The 21,113-nt window shown below is 44.8% G+C and overlaps 1 protein-coding gene and 1 long non-coding RNA gene across 7 annotated transcripts in view; one reads left to right on the forward strand and one right to left on the reverse strand.

The window, feature by feature from the left end:
* FRY (FRY microtubule binding protein) overlaps nucleotides 1-21,113 on the reverse strand; it is a 274,991-nt gene that overhangs the window by 208,656 nt on the left and 45,222 nt on the right.
* The window catches only part of LOC116668575, a 34,945-nt gene continuing 14,716 nt past the window's right edge, over nucleotides 885-21,113 (forward strand). For all 6 annotated transcript variants that reach the window (XR_004325732.1, XR_004325729.1, XR_004325730.1 and 3 more), the window contains exons 1-3: nucleotides 885-1,021; nucleotides 7,719-7,966; nucleotides 20,764-20,956. This is a non-coding gene — a long non-coding RNA (uncharacterized LOC116668575). The remainder of the gene's footprint in view (nucleotides 1,022-7,718; nucleotides 7,967-20,763; nucleotides 20,957-21,113) is intronic.

Consider the following 21,113-nt stretch of genomic DNA (forward strand, 5'->3'; position numbering starts at 1 on the left):
TCTGCAATACCTGCCGGTCTTTTATCCAAAGCAAGTACAAAGGCTGGTTGGTGAAATAGAGAAGACTTTGTTTTTAAACTGTTCAGAAAAATACAAGACAACATTGATCACCTGAAGGCCTCATTTTCATTTGATTCCAGATCCGTGATGCCTTGGAGGTTGTCTTTTTGAAATATCTTACTGCTAAAATCTTTAAGTAGGTCAGAAATAGAACTTCAGAAGCCATAACATTCCGATATCCTAATACATAATTAGGGTCGGAACCTCACTTGTTTATGTCACAAAAAAGCACATTATTCAGACTGTAACAAACATCAGGATTTTTTTTACAGATCAAATATTGTAACAGCATTCTGAACACCATCCACACGGACAAGGCAGAAATCAAATGTGCAAATTGCCTTTATATTAAAAAAAAAAAGATGAGTCAGGTTTTAGACTATTAGATACTTTTTTGTTTAGACAATACCCTAATAAACCAATTATGAAGTGCTCTGAAATCCTGCCACACCCCTCTGATTAAAGCACACTTCACAAAATATTTCGATAAAACTGAACATATCAAACAAACACTAAGGCAGGAAATGCAGCCTGGAATGCCCCATCCTGCACTCACCAGGGTCTAAAGGACCATCTCACTTGCAAATTTAATCAAACCAAATCTACTGTAATTCCACTGCAGCCTTTGCACTTCAGGAAAGCTAGTTCAGTCTCTGACATTTTGATTTTCATAGCAGATGGGAGGAAAAAAAAAAACTTCCCGGGCTCACAAGCGTATGTGTCCAGTTGAAATTCTATTTCTCCAACCACCTTACGCAACATCCAGCAAACAAACAAACAAAACAAGGTTATTTCCTATTACTCACTGTTACTCCAGGACTTCAGTAAATATTTGATACTGATCTCAAAGAAGCCGGAATCCTGCTGGCTGGCCATGTCGGCGGCATACAAAGAGGCTCCTCGGACCGGACTGGGAGCCGCTGAGGAGCAGGTACCGGGCGTGGAGATGTGCCTGTCACAGGTTAGTGATGTAAGCGGGGTCAGCGGCCGAGAGGAAGGCTCTGCAGATCTACCTCCGGCGCCGGCAGGGAGTCCTCATTTAAAGGACACGGAGGAGCGAGAGAGAGATGCTCGGCCGCTCCTCCTCCTCCGGGTCCAGGACTTGCGTCTCATTCGCTGGGTGCTGCTCTCCGAGCCCTCAGAGGAGGCGGCGGCCGCGGCTTTCATTTCTGGGCTGCCATGAGCGGGGACGCCCGCTGCCGGCCGCCCACATGCGCGGCTCCGGCAGGTACAGCACCGAGGAAGTCCCCACCTGAGCTAGGATCCGGCTTGCCCTGGGAGGGAGGGCTTCTCGCCGGCCTCCCGGACGCGGCGCAGACCGCCTCTGGCCCACTCGGCTCCCCCCGGGCGGCCGCAGGGCTGAGGGATGGGCTGGGAGCGCCGCCCCTGCCCCTGCCCACGGGCTCAACCTGAGCCACCCCTCGGCCTCTGACTCAGCTGCGGGAGCAACTTCCCAGCTCCCGGGGAGCTTCAGCAGCGCTCCCGGCCGGCAGCCCTGTGTGTGCACCGGCTGCTCCTTCCCCCGGCGCTGCCCCGAAATCCGCGCAACCGCAGCGCTGCGGTAAGCAGAGCGGCACCCCCGGGTCTGGTCGCAGCGACGATTTGAAAAGCCCCTGGTTGCAGCAGGAGAGACTGCTAACAACAGGATCCTGGCCTGGGCTTTTTCCTCTCCTTCTTTCACGGGCACAGAGGAGGCTGCACTTTGTGCCTCTCCCTCCCAGAAATGCTGGCATTGGAGGGGCTCCGCCGCCCCAGCCTGTGCATCCAAAGGGGACGGTACAAACGGCTTAGGCTTATTCATATAATGTCAGGCTCCGCGATGGAGCTGCTTTTCAAATTTGTCTTTTCTAAGAATTCCCGAGCCCAATGAAGCTTGCTTTCATTTGTATTAAAAAGATAAGAAGCAAAAGCATTCTATTCCTTACTGCACAATGGCTTTTTACTTTATGAAATCTTGCTATCAGGTGTCCTGATTTCGGTTAGCTTTGTTTCATGGGATCATTTAGCTTGACTAGGGATTAAGTAAGAGTACTTTATTTTGACAGGCTACCTTTGAGTGGGTGGGACTTGGCTGACCATGTTAAACCACCAATCCCCCTCCCTCCCCAGTACATTTATGATGAACATTTTCCAAAGGGATTAATAAGCCATATTAATAATTATTTCACATAAAAATCGTTGGGCATACCTCCCCCACTCAAAATCAACACACAAATGGGACTTCCTAGACTAACAGTGCATTTGAGATATGGCAAGGAAAGAGTACAATACACCTTTTTTAAGACTAGGACTTTGTAAAAATTCAACACTAAAGAGAACTTTTAGGACTATTCCTGAAATGCCCTCAGGCACTATCAATATAATAGCTTTTCCAACTCCTTACACTAACACAAAAGGCAAGCCCTCCACCACTAAGATTTCCACCTCCACTCACAGCACTTTCTTCTCATGAAGTCTCATTAGATTGACTTGTTTCATTTACACACAGGCTGGAGTTGATGAGCTGATTTTATCACCTGTACTTTGACTATATGGATTCCAGGGGAAACAGGACCCAAAGGATTTACCAAAATGGCTATTACATCTGAAAACAAAACCCAATATCCACACCCCCTTTCTGATGCCTCCCCCACTATGGATGGCAATGAATGAATAGGGAGGTTGAGGAGTGCCTGGGAGTTAATGAGCACAACGACTCTCAGAACTCATCAGAACTTCCTAGCTATGAGACCCAGAGCAAGCTACTAACCACACTAAGCCTTAGTTTGCTCATCTGTAAAATAGGGACCATCGTGCTGGAAAGAGTGTAAATGACATTATGAATGAAAGTGCTCAGCATAGTCTTTGCATGCAGTAAACACCCACATTTTAGCTACTCTGATATTTATTGTGCACTCTTTCTTAGGGACTCCAGAATAGAATTTTTCAGTGTAACATACAGTTCTGTACTATGTGAGGTCTGTCACTTTTGAACACCAATGGTAACTATCTAAGAAGAGCAAGTTGGAGATACACTGTGTCTCAAGCAGACAGATTCTCTCTGTTGACTTTGTAAAAGAGATCTTAACTGGCTTTTAAAAGTTTTCAGTCCTACTCTAAACATTTTAATTTGCTGAGAATGCCGCTCATATATAGTGTTTCAAGAGGAAACGATCATAAAATTTTAAATGCTATTTAGAAAAGAATGTTTTTAATGGCATCTAGCTTTCCCTGTGAAGAGTGAATCAGCAACTGAGAGCCTAGTTTCTATCCGTTAGAACCTGAAATCGTGTCCAACGTAGGCTTTTCCCCTCATTCGAGTACCTTTAAAGAGAGCATATATTGTAAAAGAACAGAAGAGGCCTTTTGTTTCGTTGAAAGGCCTGCAAATCAAATAGAATGACACCTGCTGCAAGCTGGGAAGAGACATTTATCCTTTTGTTTCCTCTCTCTGGGTGGATGGGGGTGGGGAGACTTCTAAAAAATGCAGTCAGAACAGGCACCTGGACAGAGGTGCCTAAAATACAAAATAAAATCTGAACTCGTCCCTGGCTTGCTATGAGACTTCAGTTGTCATGTAAAGTGAACTAAAACTATTTCAGCTTTCATTTCTGTAAAAAGAGGGACCCTTCCTGAAAAATCATAGCAGAGCATGAACTTTTAAGAAAGGAATTAGGCACAGATGTTGGGGACTAAGAGAAAAGTAGCAGTAATACAGGAAAAGTGGGAGGCCTCGGGAAATGGTATCAAAGAGTGGGAAAAAGTCAGAAAGTGACCTGAGACAGTGATAACATTAAATGAGATCTTCTCCATTTACTGAAAAAGCAAAATTGCACTGAAAATACCAATTTTTTTAATCATATTTCACCCACATCCTAAACCTATGAAGTACTATTAACAGCCCCATTTTACAGATGAGAAAATGGAACTTAAAAGAGGAATAAAATCAGGTCAAAGTCAAATAGCTGGTAAAATCGAGGTCTAGCAAATTTAAAATCTGAGTCATTTCTTCTCAATTTTATGTATGTATGAATTTTAGTCACAAGTAAGGCCAGAATCACGGTTACCAACTTCTTGAGCAAAAGCTCAGGAAGAGGGGCTGAGACCCTCACCAGCACCAAGAGGAGCACTTCCGGGCACTGGCTCTCCAGGGCTACTCACTACCCTCCCCTCTGGCTTTAGTCTGGAGGAAGACTTGTTACCTGGGGGCTGCAGTCCCATGCAAAATGAGCCTAGAGGAGAATGCCATGATTTTTCCTATTAATTTGATTTACTGCACAGGTTGTATTCAGTACAAGGACCCCTGACCTGGGGTGGGGGTGGGGCAAGTGAGGATGGAAACCTAGTGTTGATGCCAACCCTCCAAGCTATAAAGGGATGGCGATCCGTGGGGCCACCTCTGCCCGATACTCAGTCTGCAGGAAAGGGTGCCTGTCTGTGATCAAGATACCTAACGGGCTGGTGGTAGCCTGGGGCAGCGCAGCAGGAACCAAGACAAGGGTGTTTCCTTCCAGAAGGCAGAGACCACGTGGTCACTCCTATCCCAGGTTGCGGGTGGCCGAGTGGAGTGAGGGTGGTCAAGGGGGCATGGATTGCATGTTACAATCGATAGCATTTCCCCACATCCTGCCTGGATTCCTATTATAACTGCTGTCCCATCTCCCTCCAGAAGAGGTGTGTGTCACCCCATTGTGTACCCCCACAGCTCTGAGCACAGTGAGTCCTCATGCAAAATACATACATTGAGCAAGTCACTGAATGAACAGACTTGTCATACATGCCTAGTGCTGGCTGTTGCCTGTGAAAAAAATGTGCAACAGAAGTGCAATCGAATTATGTTTCCATTCACATTTAATTTTCCCTTCCTTAGTATTTTTGACAATTTTTTTGGAGACCAAAATGTGTGGTGTTCAAAAAAAAAAGTGAAAACAAAGTGAGGCAAACCATCTGGATGCCTGCCAACACGGAGAGCCATTACCTAATGATTTTAAAGCGTCTGATTGAGTTGATTGGGTTAGGGCTGGAATCCACCCCCTTTCCCTGTGGATGGCTGCACGTGGTTACACACGTGTAATTATCACAGAGTGACATGTACACTCATGAACAGAATCTATGAGGCAGAGCAGAATGTTTTTACCAGCATCCCGAGGAAACAAAGGAAAACCACTTAATGTAAGAAAAAAATTGCTTTATCAATTTTTGATCTGGAGTTTCAAGTTCCAGAACAGCATTAAATATATTATATTCCTACTATTATACATTGTATTAATAAGAACAGTTCCAAGTCAAATTAAGCATCGCCTGGATGGAGTTAGAAAGAGCAGCTGAGATCTATGGTGACAATTACGGAGAAAGGGTTTTGTTTTCCTTCAGGCAGTAGAATAAAAGGCCTTTTAGAGATACTGTAAAGAACAAATAATTGAGATAGACCACAAGCTTCTATTCCTATCTATGCAGAATTTGGGCTGATCTATCCCATTAAGAAATATTAGAGAAAAAATAATGATGCCACACAACATTCCTTTCATAAACATGAAATGCAATAATCATCTCTGTTTAAAAAAAAAATCCAACCCACATATACAAATCTTCACCAAAATAGATTCTGCAAGTTTTGAAAACATTTACTCCATTACTCCATCCAGTGCAAATCATTCTTTCAAGTGAACTGAAAGATATTTAAATTTTTTGAATGCGACGGAACTTCACTGAAGCACAGCTTGTTGCTGCACAGATTCAGACATCAACAGGGAAAATCGTATCTCTGAAAATCATTTTCCTTAACAAACAGCAGCAGAACCTATTTTCCTTCCCCACTCACCTCTCCCCCAACTCCCCGCAAAGGAGTTTGGTAAGGAACCTCGGGCCACGATAAGGAGACTGGACGTTGGTCTAGGGCAGTGGGACGTTCTAGAAGGTTTCAGCATGAGAAGAGGAAGAAGCCTGAAGCCCATCCCCCTACTGCTCTCCCAGGGAAGGCCTCCTTCATGAGCTCGTTTCACCAGCGTGTTTCACGAGTTTAGAGGGGATAGAAGGAATGACATGTGCTGAGCCGTGATGTGGAGACACTGCTAGGCTGTATCTCAGGGGGCCTGTATGGACAAAGCTGAGCGAAGGGGCGGGTCTGCTGGGCACCTGTGGGGCATCTCTCTGCAAGTGGCCCTGAGCCATCCTGGTGGTGAACTGGGACAAAGGTGCCTGTTAACTCAGTCCCCACCCCAGCAGCTTCATATCGGTGCACCGGAAGTCGGGCCTTTCCCTCGACACTGCTCCAGACAATTGAATGGTGACTTTGAGAGCAAACATTCAAAGGCTATTCATTGGAAGGGGAGCAGCACAGGAGACCGGAGTCCCTGCTCTCACACACAGGAGCTGCGCTGTTAGCAGAGCCATGGGACATCTCGTGGCCTTGGTTTCCCTGTCTGTGAAATACTGCTTATCACTCAGCTTCTTTTATGAAGACTAGATGAACGCACAGAAGATGACAACTGCTACACAGTGGATCTACAGCTAAGAATGAACCCAGAATACCCAGCACGAAATGCCCTCTTCGCTCCAGAGTCAGGCTAGGAACAGGGGGCAGGGGAAGGGGACCCTGCTCATCACAGAGGGTCCCCGCCTCCAGCCACCTCTGCTGACAACCTGGATAAGGCTGAAGCTTTGCAAAGATAAAGAAAGCCAAGCATGTACATACAAAAAAAGTATTACTTAATATCTTAGTGCTTCTAACTTCCGGTGCCCAGGGTAAAGCCGAGCAGAGGCTCTGGTCAGCTTGGTATCAGCTCAATATTTACGTACTTTACTCTTCCCATTAACCTCTCAAAGTAGGGCCCGCATGTTTGGATATTATTAACCTCAAGCTCAAACTAGGAGATGTTGAGGTTCAAGTATATTTTGCACAAATAAATATAAAGATTTGACCTCAATTTCTGCAGAGCAAATGCAAGGCACACATAGTATTTAATATTGTTTTGACAGACGTGCATGGAAAGAAAAAATGTGGAAGGTTTTCTCCACTGGCCTTTACCACAGAAGCACTGATAACTTTCCCACGCTATTTTCACGTACTGCCAGCAACCTGAGAAATCACTGACACCGGATACTAACAGGTCCGATGTAACTGGCCACAATAGGAGCCAACAACAAATACATGGTTATAAAATATTATGTCCTTTCTGAGGTAAAGAAATGGCGTTTGCTTCACACATCATTATTTACCAAAAATGCAGATAGATAATACTTAAAGTAAAAAACAATTCTATTTATATTCATCATCCCTCTTCCCCAAACATTATTTTTCCGTCTAAAAGAGAACTAAGCAATGTTGGTTCTTCCCTGTAGGAATGATAATTTAACACACCAAAAGGCAGCATTCTCATAGTTACATTAAAATTTTTCAACTATGATAAGCTACTTCCATTAGTGATAAAAATTAAGTACTTTTTTGGGCTAGAGTTAATATTCCCACTAATGTTCCCAGTTTCATACATAAAAATAAATGAGAGTTTAAGCCCTAAGGGTCAGATCAACATTTCCTCAGAGGTACCATTTAACGTGTATCATTGCTGAAATCTACCATTTTAAGTCAATGAGACTGGAAAAAATCAGAAGTTTTGATTAGTTTCTTTATATGCTCTCTACTTAAATTTTCCATATGCTAATGTTTCTCCTTCGTCTAGGTATGATCACTTGTTTATAGTTACCTACCAACAAAGGCTGAAGGACTAGGAATCAAGAAGCTTATTCTGCTCCTAATTCTGACCCTGATACTCTGACCTTGGACAAGTTACTTTTCTACCAAATGAAGGATGTTGCTTCTTACCACCAAACTGCCTCATCTCTTGGACAGCCCAGCCTTTGAGTTTCCATACTATTGGGAGGAACCATGCATGATGAAAGCAGGACTCTGGGCAATAAACTATTTTATGTAAGTCTTGGCATATAGGATTTGAATTTGGGGACAACAGATTCACTCGCTCAATTATGTTTTGATAAAGCTAGTATCAAAAGTACCCAATATAAAGCACACATTGGTTGACCAGTAGGAGAGGCTGACACAGGACCAAAAAATAATTGGGAATTAGAAAGAGATAAATCAGTATGAAGGTGATGGAGCTGTCTAGTGTGAAATTAATGAGGCAACATCAAAATGCTTCACTCAGCTTAGAGGAAAACTGTTGGAAATGATACAACTGGGCATGTCCTGTAAACCAGGGACAAACCACAGCAGAAGCCAGGTTATTACCCCTGAGATCGAGAATTGTTCAGCCAAGGAATTAAAGGTGTATAGAGTGTCCCTGCATTGGGAATAATGCTTTAACAAGAAGTGTCTACCTCACTAAGCATCGCTGATTAAACCTTCAAAATCTTTAAAATGACCATCTGTTCCTGGAGCCATGTGGTTCAGGGCCTTCTGATTCCTGCCTTTGGAGACTGAGGTCTGAGCCCGACAGCAGTGAATCAGAGAAGCACCTACATCATATGCTCCTCCCACAGGCCCAGTTCAAACGTGATAGAAAACGTAGCTGTGAAGCATATTTTGGAGGATAGAGACAGTCTGGCAAGGCATGTTTTTAGAAAGGGTGGGGAAATCACCACCCTGCTTTGACCAGACAGGCAGTGCTTTGTGTAGGAGGGTGGGGCTGTTAGAAACCGTCTCAATGATGGAAGGGAGCAGCTTAACGGGCTGGTGGGGAGGGCAGTTCCAAGTGCGTGGCTCAGCTGAGAGCCAGCAGGGGGAATAATGATCTTTGCAGACAGCCAGGGTGGGGGAGGTCTCTCTGAGAGGCCCAGCGAAGCCGAGGTGGAAGGTCATGATTCTGACCCTCACACCGTCAGCTATGGAGAAACCCAAGCTCATGGTCAGCCCCTAACCCACCGGGTCCTGGCCACAGTCATCCACTTTTGTGTTTGAGCAATTCCCTTCTCATCCATAAGGTGCATGTGATGCTCTACTATCTGGTGTCTACAGAAAGTTGTTGTTTCATCTCAGAATCTCCTCTGAGATTCTGTAGATGAAATGGCTTTGTATTCCCAGGGCACTAGTGTTAAGATGCTCAGGGCTCCATCAGTTTAAGGGTCAGACAAACAAAAGCATGGGAGGTCCTTCCTCAGCCCTTCCCTCTTAAAGAAACACACTGTCACCTTCCCAGCTACTGAACACAGCCTGCTGGACTTCCAGTTTAGGGACACATCAGGGCTGTCCTGCTCTTTAAGCGGCCACTTCTAAATTCCAGGAGTCTGCTGCTGGTTTGCTTGGGTTTTATCCAAAAGCTACTTTAGCCTCTCTGGTAAATACAGGTGAGTGGCAACGGCAGTCTGCCCCAGACTCCACCCGACCTCAAAACTTATTTCCATCTTCTTGGCTCTCCGAGGGAACACCCCTTGGAATTTCCCCTTTTTTTTCTTATTCTTTAAATTAAAAAAAAAATCACTGTCTATAAATTCTTCTATCCTCAACTTTGTATATCACTCTTACATATAATTTAAATTTCATGTTCATTAAAACAAAGAGCAGCAGAATAATAAGGAAAAGGCATACAGAAGTGGGCCTTCTGTTGGACTTTTGGGTAAGATAAGATGGTGCATTTCTGACAGTAAATGAAATGTATTAGGAAGAAGGCTGAATCTGGAATGAACATAGCAATACTCTCTGAGGAATTGGAAATTTATGGGGATCTGACAGCTAGGACATGGTGGAATAATGATAATAACCATAGTAAAGATAATTGCTGGCTACGTGGCTGGAGCTCAGACCTGACGCCAGGTCAGTGATGTCTACATATGCAACTGAAAATGTTCCAGTACTTACATTTATTATAACTAAATGTAAAGAGGTGAGATTAAATTTAGTACATTTTATTCAACCCAATATATCCCAAATATTATCATCTCAATATGTAATAAATATAAAATCGTTAGCGGAACATTTCATTTTTTTTAAACTAAATATTTGAAATCCGTTGTGTATTTCACAACACATCTCAGTAGGGAGTAGCCACAAATAGCCCATGTGCTCAGTCGCTCCACGTGGCCACCAGCTCCCTTACTGGAGTGCAGCTCTAGGGGGTCCTTAACATTTTAGGGCATGAACCCCATCAGCAAAGCCAATGGGATCCTTCTCATAATGTGTTCACACGAATGAGACCAAAGACATGGGATTATAAAGGGAACAAGTTATTTTGGATTAGTGTTTTCATTTCTTCTGCATATACACCCAGGAGGGGAATCGCTGGATAGCTATACTTTTAGTTTAAGGAACCTCCGTACTGTTTTCCACCATGGCTGCCCCAATTTACATTCCCACCAGCAGTGTAGAAGGGGGAACCAGTTATTTTGAAATACAGTTCTCAAATTATTTTAAAAACCAAATTTTAAATTGCGGTATTGTATATATGCATTTTAAATAATATGCTAAATAACAATCTAGTGACAAGCCTAGTAATTATTATAATTTTTAAATAAAACAAACAATATTGAAATCTACGTAAAGTAACTGTAATGGGATGAAAATATTTGATTTCAATTGGTAGTGAAGTCTTAAGCTCTGCTAATATTATGTTTGTTGCCTATATATGCAATGTGAAGAAAATATAAATTTCCGTTAGAGTTTAATGAGAAGTAAAATGTAATCTTTTCTCATCTAAGCCCATTGGCCCCCTCAATCCTGCCTGGAGACCTGGCTGTATCCATCCTTCACTCCTTTCAGTGAAATTTCCTCTAACCACTAGTCTCTACTGGTCCCAAACACGACTCCTTCCAGGTGGGCTCACAGTTTCAGGCAGTTCTTGAAGATGGTTAGAAACGATCGCTGCCCATGTGAGTAGCTTCTCATGCTTTTCTCCCAGTTCTCTTGATTCTGCCTCTTTCTCCTTCCATCACTTGCTCTGCCATGTGCACTGCGCCCTTCAGTGTCTTACTCTACTGTGAAAGACTCAAGGGATATATGAAGAACTGAGCCCTTCAGTAAGTGACAGAAACACGCATGACAGGGCTTTCCCTAGAAACCACAGGCACTATACCTATCCAAAAACGTGCTGCTTGACTATAGATCACCAGCTAATTACAATCCTCAGACTCTGTCAAGTACATGCAATATGACTCACATTTGTATGTGATCTACACTGTCCATGTTTGAGAATATACTACATAAAGTGTCATCTTCATAAGCTGGGTGAGCCTCCCCCACAAACTTGTATATTGATAAATTGATGAAAACCTAAATTCTTTGACTATCCAAATGATAAGATATGATATTACTTGCACTTAGAATAATACTCTGATCATAACAGCTAAACTAATTTTTAAGATTTCATTTTGCTTTGAGTTGTGGAACTAATTTGGTGGATCAAAACCAGCATATTTTTCTAATAAAAAAGGATAGGACACATCAGAGTGCACCATGTAGCAATAAGGGTGAGATTATTTCATGAAACTTGTATTTTATAGGCATACAAATATGTATTACATATACATATATATTATAGAAATACATAAACACACATGAAATGCTGGGTTGCAATGTAAAATGTGTTTCTCATTGTGTGTCACGGTCAAAAAAGTCTTCAAATCTTTACACTGCTGGTGGGAAGGCAAAACAGTTCAGCTGCTGTGGAAACATTTAGCAGTTCCTCAAAAAGTTAAACACAGAATTACCAAATGACCCTACAATCCCACTCTTGGTATGTACCCCAAAGAATTGAAAGCAGGGGCTCAAATATATGTTCACCCATGTTCATAGAAGCACTAATCACAATGGCCAAAAGGTGGAAACAGCCCAGATGTACCATCAACAGATGAATGAATAACTCAATTGTGGTCTATCCATCCAATGGAATATTATTCAGCCACAAAAAGGAATGAAACATCAACATATGCTACATGAGTAAGCCTTGAAAACATTATGCTAAGAGAACAAAGCCAGACACAAAAGGTCATATGTTGTATGATTTGATTTATAAGAAATGCCCAGAATAGGTAAATCCATAGAGACAGAGTGCCGATTGGCTGTTGCCAGGGGTACAGGGCAGGGGGATGGGGAGAATCTGCTTAATGGTTAAGGGGTTTTATTTGGAGTGATGGAAATGGTTTGGAACTAGATACAGGTAGTGGTTGTACACCACTGTGAATGCACTAAATGCCACTGAATTGTCACTTTAAAATGGATAACTTTGTGTAAAATTAATTTCACCTCAAGAAATTATTTAAAGGAAAAAAAAAAAAAAAGTTGGAATGCCCTTGCTCCAGAAGCCTTGTTCCCAGGTCCTGTCCATTTGCCCGGGGACCACTTGTGGTGCTGCTACATCGCCACCTAGTGGTGAAGGAGATTCCTGTCTGGACTAGAGGACTAAAGACACCTGATTGCCAGGCAAGCCACCCCCAAATCAGGGGGAGTTCAAAATCAGAATCAAGTCAAGGTCCATGCTCTAAACTGAGGCCTCTATTTCATGAGGGTCCAGAGGACGCACAGGGATAACCTCCGGCCCCCTCGCGCTTAAGGCTGAGAAGAAGGATGGCTTCCAGTCCTGGCCCTGAAATATTTATCAAGAAGTCACTGAATCTGGGATTTGTTTATCTGTCTATCAACTGGGACCAGCAGTCCCTACAGCAGGATGACTGCAAGGGTTCCTACAGCGTAAGACATGCACCGAACACAGGTAAATGCTCACCCAAGTTAGTTCCCTTCCTTGGCCTTCATTGTTGCTAAAGCTACCTGGTATGAACCCCAAACAAGAAGACTTGTTCCTCCAAGGGGGCTCCCCTGTTACAGATTAACGTTGGAAGGAAAAAAAGACTCTGGGTATCTGGAGCAAAGACACAGAGGTCTGGAGAGTCCAGCACAGGACACAGAGCAGAAACTAAACAAATACAAAGCCCAAGGGCAGAAGCAGCAGGGCCCTGGGGAGTGCCCGGCGTATAAGAGGAACGGGGACGGGGGAAGGAAGGAGGGATCTAGCAGTCTAGTTACTGCCACAAGCATTGCCTAAAAGCTCCTAGGGGCGGGGGATGAAGGGGGAGGCAGAGGCCAAAGAATACACAAGGCAAAGTATTTGGATATTTTCACAAGTGGGCTTGCAGGAAAGATTCCAACTTCATAATGTGTTCTATAAAAATGGGATGGAAGGCAGACTGAACTACGAGCTGTAGTTACAAGAACAACCAGAAAGGCAGACACAGAATTGTGTCCTTTTCAAATCACAAGGCCAAAGTAAGTGACTCAAAGGGTAAAAAAGCAAGAACCTGGACAGGGGAGGACCATGAAATTAATTAGAAATTACATGGGGAAGCAAAATGACTGGAGCCAAATGCACGGCTCCCACGGCAGGACCGTTGAGGATTTGTAAGGAAATTATATACGGAGGTGTAATCTGGCATTGGAAACCACAGCAAACAAAATCAAAACACTGACCTTAGACACTTCTAAGAACGCTGACAGGATCAGGGGGACAGGTGGTGAGTAGGAAAGCCCTGCCAGCAGGTACCAGGAACCAGGCCGCCCCTACCCCCGGGGTCTCAGGGCTAGCAGGCGCCCCTCTTGGCAGCTGTCACTTCTTGCCTTTCCCACTCCCCTCCTGCCAGCCCATTCTCAGGGACGACTGCCTCACAGGCGGCATGGGATGCAAAGGCTCCCATTTTTCTGCTACCAAATCCCTGAAGCACCTTCCCATCTCCTGTTGGGATGGAGGAACCACCTCTTTGGCCGGTCTCTGCCTCCCTGGCTCGCCTGTATCGGAACCTTTCTCCTCCTATGAGACCTTTTCCATCTTTATTAAAACGCTGAATACCTCTCATCTGAAAAGCAACCAATAAGCAATACAAAACCCTTCCTTTTATCCCACATTCCCCCCAATTTCTACCTGATCTCCCGGCTTTCCAGGCAGAGCTCAGTGTCTCAGCACAGCTGCCTTTGCACCCCTGTCTTACCCCCAGCCCCCCAACCCTGTTTCCCCTTCACCAGTTCCCTGTCTCCTGCAGCCACACTCCTGCTAAGGTGACAGTAGCCGCCAGTGAGCCAATGGGCATGTCTCAGGCTTTAACTTTGATAGCATCTCAGCAGCCTTTGCTGTGCTGACCTCCAGCCATCTCAAAACTCTTTCCTTTGCTTCCATGACCCCCTACTTTCTTGGTCTTCTAGGTCTTGCGTGGTTGGCTCTGCCAGCGTCTCCAGTCTCCCTTTGCTCCCTACCCCCACCAATTCTCCGGTCACCTCGCCCTCCTCCACCCCAGGTCTAAGCAGTGCTGGTCCACCCACCTGCAGGCTTTCTCTGGTCTCCTTGCTTTGCTAAATCCTGTTTGTCCTCCCATCAGTCTAAACATAACTTCCTTACAGAACCCTTCCCTTGACATCCTGGTTGAAATCCAGACCAAATGTTAAAATTTCTCATTGCTTTTTAATCTTTTTTTTTAATAGCCCTTATCACAATGTGTAGTTATGCAGTTTTTGGGGTAACTTTTTTCAATGTTTTCCTCCCTCTCTGGACTATCAACCCCACCGGGGCAGATTCCATGTTCACTGTGTTCACCGTTTCACTCCTGTGCCCTGGGACCCCAGGTGAACACAGTAACCACAGTGCACGGGAGGCACTGGGTCATTCGCTACGGAATGAACAGCTACTGGGGAAAGTGAATCAGAGCAAATATGCTAACCAGTGGCAGGGGGTCAAAGCACTTTAGTGAGTTCACCCCGGCTGCTCCAGGCCTTTGATCTTCTCCAGGCAGAAGCTGTCCATAATTTTTCAGGCTGTTTGATACCTGTTTGAACAAACTCCCATTTTAGCCAAGACGGTGATTAAGCTGGCAGTGCAAGGAGGCAAAAAGCCAAGGGGAAAGTAAGCCAGAAGAAAACGGTCCCTGATTTTCTCGGTGCTTGATTCCTTGTTTCCCCACCACGATTTCCAACCGCGTTGGCTGCAGATGGGGCACTCTGGTGGCAGCGCGTTGTAGACTGGGAACTACAGAGGCTGCGTGTGTAGGAGACGCAAAGCACTGGAGGCACAGGGAAGGGGAAACAAAAGAAGCTCGGGGGTGCGGGGGAGGGTATAGCTCAGCGGTAGAGTGAATGCTTAGCAGGAATGAGGTCCTGGGTTCAATCCCTGGGACCTCTGTTAAAAAATAAACCTAATTACCTTCTCTACCAAAAAGCCAAAGCAAAAAACACCCAACTAAACAACTCTCAGATTCCTGACTTTCAGAAATTGAGTTTGATAATTAATGTTATTAAAAAAAAGAAAGAAAGAAACTCTGAAGCTGGTATCAAAGTCTGGTGAACCGGGATGGGGTGGGTCTGATAAGTCACTAAATCAGATTCAGTCATTATACAGATAGAAAACCCAAGCTTAAGTTGTAAGGGACTTAACCCAGGTCTCCAATCGGGGGAGAACTGGACGGACTGAAATCCAGCTCCCTTCTGCAAACAACCAAGTTCCTGCCTGGAGGGCGCCAGGTCATTGATTTCTCAGTGGAGCTGTTCCACACCCATCCTATTCAAAGCACTAAGACCAGAACATCTCTAATGAGATTCTGAGATTCTCAGGAGCAGCCAGAGGTGTTAGAAAGTCCCAGGCAGGTGTCTAGCTGGGGTTGACTTTTAATGTAAAAATTTTTACCCTTATGCTTTAAAACAATGCTGCAGGGAGCCTGTGGATTTGACAATGATAGAGAATTCCTTGCCTGCACGTGGTCAGTTAGGCCGGGGAGAGTCTAATTTAAGGATTCAGCAGCACCTGATGAAATCACAACGTGCAACCCCCTCCTCCTTACAGCCAAGTTTCTTAAAGACACACACACCCTTTCTGTCCACCCTCCCTCATCCCTCTCACTTTCCAACTTACTGCCATTCCAGCTCTTTGGGAGTGAGTGGGCTGCCACCACCAAGGCCCAAACCCCAGGGACCTTCTGTCCTCACCTTTCTTGGCCTCTCGGCAGTCTTCTTTTTTGACACTTTGACTCTACTTGGCTTCTGTGGCTTCAGTCTCCTCTGTTCCCCTCCTTCCTCTGTGACTGGTCTTATTGCCTTAAGGGCTCCCCCCTCCTCCACCCCTCCCTTCAATCAAATGTAAGAGTAATTCAGAGTTCCACACCGAGTCCCTTTTCTTCTCCTGTGAAAGTACTGCTTCGGATATTTCATCTGAACCCTTCGCTTTAGCGGTTGTGTACGCTTCCTGAGTTATTTCTAATCCTTTCATTAGATCCTGCTCAGTTCCCCATCCCTTTATACTACTTTACATTCTGTTGTCCAGCTCCACCTGGGTACCATGCAGGCACCTGAAATTCAACACCTCCAAACCTGAACGCACCACTTCCCTTCCCCAGTTCCCACCATCTCCTTTACTGCCTGAATGGCACCACCATTTACTAAGTCACTCAAGTTAGGAAGCCAAGAACCCCCTTCCTACTGATCCCCCACATCCAGAGACTCAGCAAGCCCTGTCGATTCCATCTCTTAAATACCTCGTCTCTGTCTTGTCATCTTCATTCCTACCACCGTCCTAATTCAGGTCCTGGTAATTCCTTGCTGGGCTCTTGCAACAGCCTCCTTATAGGTCTTGCAGTCCTGCCTCCAGCTGCAGATAGTTCAAGCGTCCTCTATCACTTGTGGGGTAAAGCTCACCCTTTCGTTGTCAAACTATACCCTTTCCTACTTGTCCAACTTCACGCAACCCAGTGCTTCAGCCACAGGGGACTGTCGGCAAGTCCCCCAAACATCACGCTGCCACATACGGTGACGCTTTACCCTGTACATGCTGCCTTCTCTTCCCTCTTTCTCGGCTCTGACCCTCCCCCGTTCTCCTCCTTGGGCTCCAGTAGCATGTGTTACATGGGCTTGATAATTAGTTTACTCGCCTGCCTCCCCACCAGACTGCGAGCTCCTTGCTAGAAGTGGGAGGTGCCCCTCATCACTGAATTACCAGCATCTGCGATGCTGCCTGGACCATCAGTAATCCTGTAAAATGCTTGCTGAGGTTTATTTCTGTGGGTGAGCCCACAAGCAATGGCTAGGATGGCATCTCTCTCAATACATTAAATATATAAATATATTCTCTCGTTGTGCATCTGTCAAGGGGTTTTCTGTAGAAATCCACAGACACAATAGAAAGGAGAACAATTAATTGCTTCATACAAACCAAAGCCTAAAAATCACAGGACAGTACAGGATAGCCTGTTTCTACTAAAATGTCCAATCAGAGAGATGTAATTCTAGAGATGAATTTTGAAATCTCCGGTCATTACCCCAAAATTTCCTTAAATGCCGTATGTTCAATCCTTAGAAGCTACCAGGCAGACGCAGAATGTGATCCATGAAATCTTATAAGGCTCTAAAAACACTTGTCAATGAAAAGACTTAATTTTACTAGGACACACTTACCCAGTCGGTCCTTCAAAGCACCAGCTCCAACCAAGAAAGACCACCACGGCTCACTGTGACTTTCTTTTCCAATAAAGAACTAATTAACACACCTTCCCATCATGTGAAGGTCTGCCATGCCTTTGCATTCACCAATGGAGAGATTGAGGCATTTAAATAAGGTGGTTATGGCCAAAGATTCAGTCCAAACACTGTTCTTATATTTGCAAACTTTCCTCCCAGGACCAACTAAAGTTTTGTTGGTGCATTTCGGAGTTCAATTCTGAAGCAGTTATAGTTTTATTCCTTTGCTTCCCTGGTACCTCAAGTGTCCTGGTGTCCTCGGGGGTCACCGGCGTGTTGGTGGACAGCCATGGCCCCCTGGGCTGTCTGAACCACTCCGGCAGGACCATTGAGCCAGCCTTCCCGGCACAGCATCACCCGCACACGTTCCGCTCCCAACACAGGTCATGTCTCAGATGCTGACGCATGGAAACACTCGGAAGCATGAAAACTGTTTGCTTTGTAACCGAAAAAAACCTCCCAGCCTTTCTCAGGATGCATGGTGCCCAGAAGCAGCCTACCAGGAGGTCAGGGAAGACCAACCGCGCTTGAAAAGAAAGCCTGGCGTCAGGAAGCAACGTCAGCCCAGGTTTTGCCTGTTAAACTGTCTGCCGCCAATGGGATTGCTCCGGCAGCAGTCTGACACAGGTGTGCGGAAGCCTGTAAACAACCAGAGCTCTCACTCAAATTTCTAACTACTCTGGCCATTACCCACCTCCTGGGCTTTATCTGGAGGATGAAAACGATTGCACTGGCAGGACTGATCGTAACAGCAGCTGCGTAACAGGCCCCAGAGGGGTGTTTTCAATCAGGGAGATGACTCTCACATGCTCACATTTAAACATAAAAATCTGCGTCTCAACTGCTCTCCTAACATCATTAAACACGCATCTACATAGATACACATACATACATATAAGTGTACACTCACACACACACTCTGGGATTACCTCCTTAGCCAGGTAATAACAGCGACAGTGGAACAAAAACATTCTTTTCTCAAACACATTGAGTTAACAACAAAAAACTCAGCAATAACGAAATAGGGCAAGTCCTGTGAAGAATCGATCTGATTTTCTGAAACACCAGTGATAAAGAATAAGCACTAGGAACACACCAGCCACAGTGGCCTCCTTGCTGTTCCTCAAACAGGCCATGCCCAGGGCCTTTGCACTTGCTCTCTCCTCTGCCTGAATCCCCTCTCCCCAGACGTCCACATGCTTTACAGCATCTCTTTCTGCAAGTCTCTGTCTATCGGCAAGTCTGCCCTGACCACATCGATAAGGTAAGATTTCACCCCCTTGTCACTGTATCCTCCTTTCCCTCCTTTATTTTATTCAAAGCATGTTTCACTTTCTAAATAATTCATACGCCCACATTCACAGTCTGTCTCCCATCCTCATTAGAATATGAGACCTGTGAGGGCAGGGGTTCTATCTGTTTTACTCCCTGCTGTCATCCTAGTAATTCAGAAAAATATGGGACAAGATAGGTGCTCAAGTAATATCAAATGAGTGAATAAATGAGTGAATGAATTTTGTTGCAATTTAACTTACTCTGTGTATATGGTGGATTACTAACATGCCAATTCAACAAGCAAACTAATGTCAAATAATGTCTTCATCAACAAATGCTTACCACGGTGCCTCTCTCTGCTCATGAAGCCGACCAGCCATGGTCCGTGCTAAATGCAAGGCCAGGTTGGCCTGTCTATGCAAGCACTTCATTTTCTCTCCTCTCAGTCTGCTGCCACGGCTGTGAAGGTGACAACGCCTCTGGGGTCAGTGGCCCCTGATGGTCTAGGCTGATGTGCCTGCTGGGTGAACGACTCAATCCCCAATTCTCTGAAGATGACTGAACTCTTCCGACCCCACTAGAAAGAGGGTCAGTTAAGGGGACTAGCAGCCACGCGATTCGAGGTGCCTTTTACCCAGATGTTAGGTGTGATGGCTGCAGACAAAGACAGAGACTGTGCCTGTGGGGGAAACCAGGCTGGATCAGGGTAGAACTGGTTGTTAATGCCAAGGATGCCCAGCATAAGAAGAGAGAGCTGGTCTGGGTAAGAGCTGGCCTGGACCATGCGGTCCCAGAGTGGGACCACATGGGCAGGGCAGGTCCATTTAAAAGAAGCTGACAACATCATCTTTGAGCCTTTACACCATAAAACAGAGGCATTCATTCTGTTACGCAAATGGTGTTCTTTCTGGTTAGACTGAAAACAACTTCCATTTCCTCACATTACGAGTGAAACACTTAAAATGGACTTGACCTTTTAAGAATCATCAGATAGACAACTTCAGAGGCCTTTTGTGATAAATGTGGTTCAACCAGAGGAACATTTTAGGCTCAGGGTAGTGATAGAGAAGACTTAGCAGCAGGCAGTTTAATTCCTGTTAATACTTCTAATTGGAGTCCCACTTTATATGTGGTGGCCAGACCTTCAGCTGTGTGCAGCGCAGGGGCATTATCATTAGTTCTATGATGACACTGGTAATATTCCGACCTGTTAGATTTTTCGATGAATGATTTGGATGAAGCCAGAGGTATCATACTCATCACACTACAGAGTAAAGTGAAGGCGGGGGAGATGCTGTATACGATAAATGACAGTCAGGATCTCTCCTGTAAATGACTGGGCAGAACAGAATGTGGGCCAAATTTAAAATATAGTATTTTATTCCAAACTCTGCACTTTGACCACCTCCCCCAAAACTATCAAAAGTAGGGTGCCTCTCACATATCCATTCACTTTATAGTACATATCAATTTATAATTACAGGTTTGTTTGTTCACTTGCTTATTGAAACCCTTCACAGATATAATTTAAGCTCCAAAGAAGGCAGGGACATTGTCTGCCTGTTTCCTTGCTGCAATCCCCAGTGTCTGTGCGAACCTGCAAAGTAGCAGGTGCTCAGGACAGATTCAGTGAATGAATAACTGAATGAATGAATAATCTATGCAAAAGATGGAGGGAGGTATGACTTAAAAGCAAGTCATTTAAAGACTTGGCATTTCTTGTTGACTGCAAGTTCAATGTCAGTCAATATGCCGGGGCTTTCAAAAGTAATGTCCAGAGCAGGGGATGTGACCACACTGCCTGACTCCTTATCTGTGGAGTAATCTGCCTGCTTGTGAGTGTTCCAATTTAAGAATATGTGTTATGGGCTGAATTGTGTCTCCCACCAAATTCTTCTGTTGAAGTCCTAACCCCCAGCACTGCAGAATGTGACTGCATTTGGAGTAGGGTCTTTAAGGAGGTAATTAGGTTAAAACAAGGTCGCTAGCATCCTAATTGAATTTGACTGGTGTCCTTAAAGGAGATTATGACACAGACATACACGGAGAAAAGATCACGTGAAGACACAGGGAGAAGACGGCCATCTGCAAGCCGAGAAGTAACCAATCCCGACAACGCATTGATCTTGGACTTCCAGCCTCCAGACCTCTGAGCCAACGTCTGCTGCTCGCCGCACCCAGGATGTGGTACTTTGTTACGGCAAACTAGTGTGTGTAAGTAACTGCTTAACCAGCTAAGCATGTATAATTTGAAAATGAGGTGCATTAAGAGGGCAATGGGTATTTTCTTCAAATATAATAATAGCCATTATAGAGAAGAAACTATAAGGGAACACTTTCTGGCAAAAAGAGACATTTTAACGTGGAATAA

This window comes from Camelus ferus, chromosome 14 (genome assembly GCF_009834535.1).
Source record: "Camelus ferus isolate YT-003-E chromosome 14, BCGSAC_Cfer_1.0, whole genome shotgun sequence".
NCBI classification, from domain to species: domain Eukaryota; kingdom Metazoa; phylum Chordata; class Mammalia; order Artiodactyla; family Camelidae; genus Camelus; species Camelus ferus.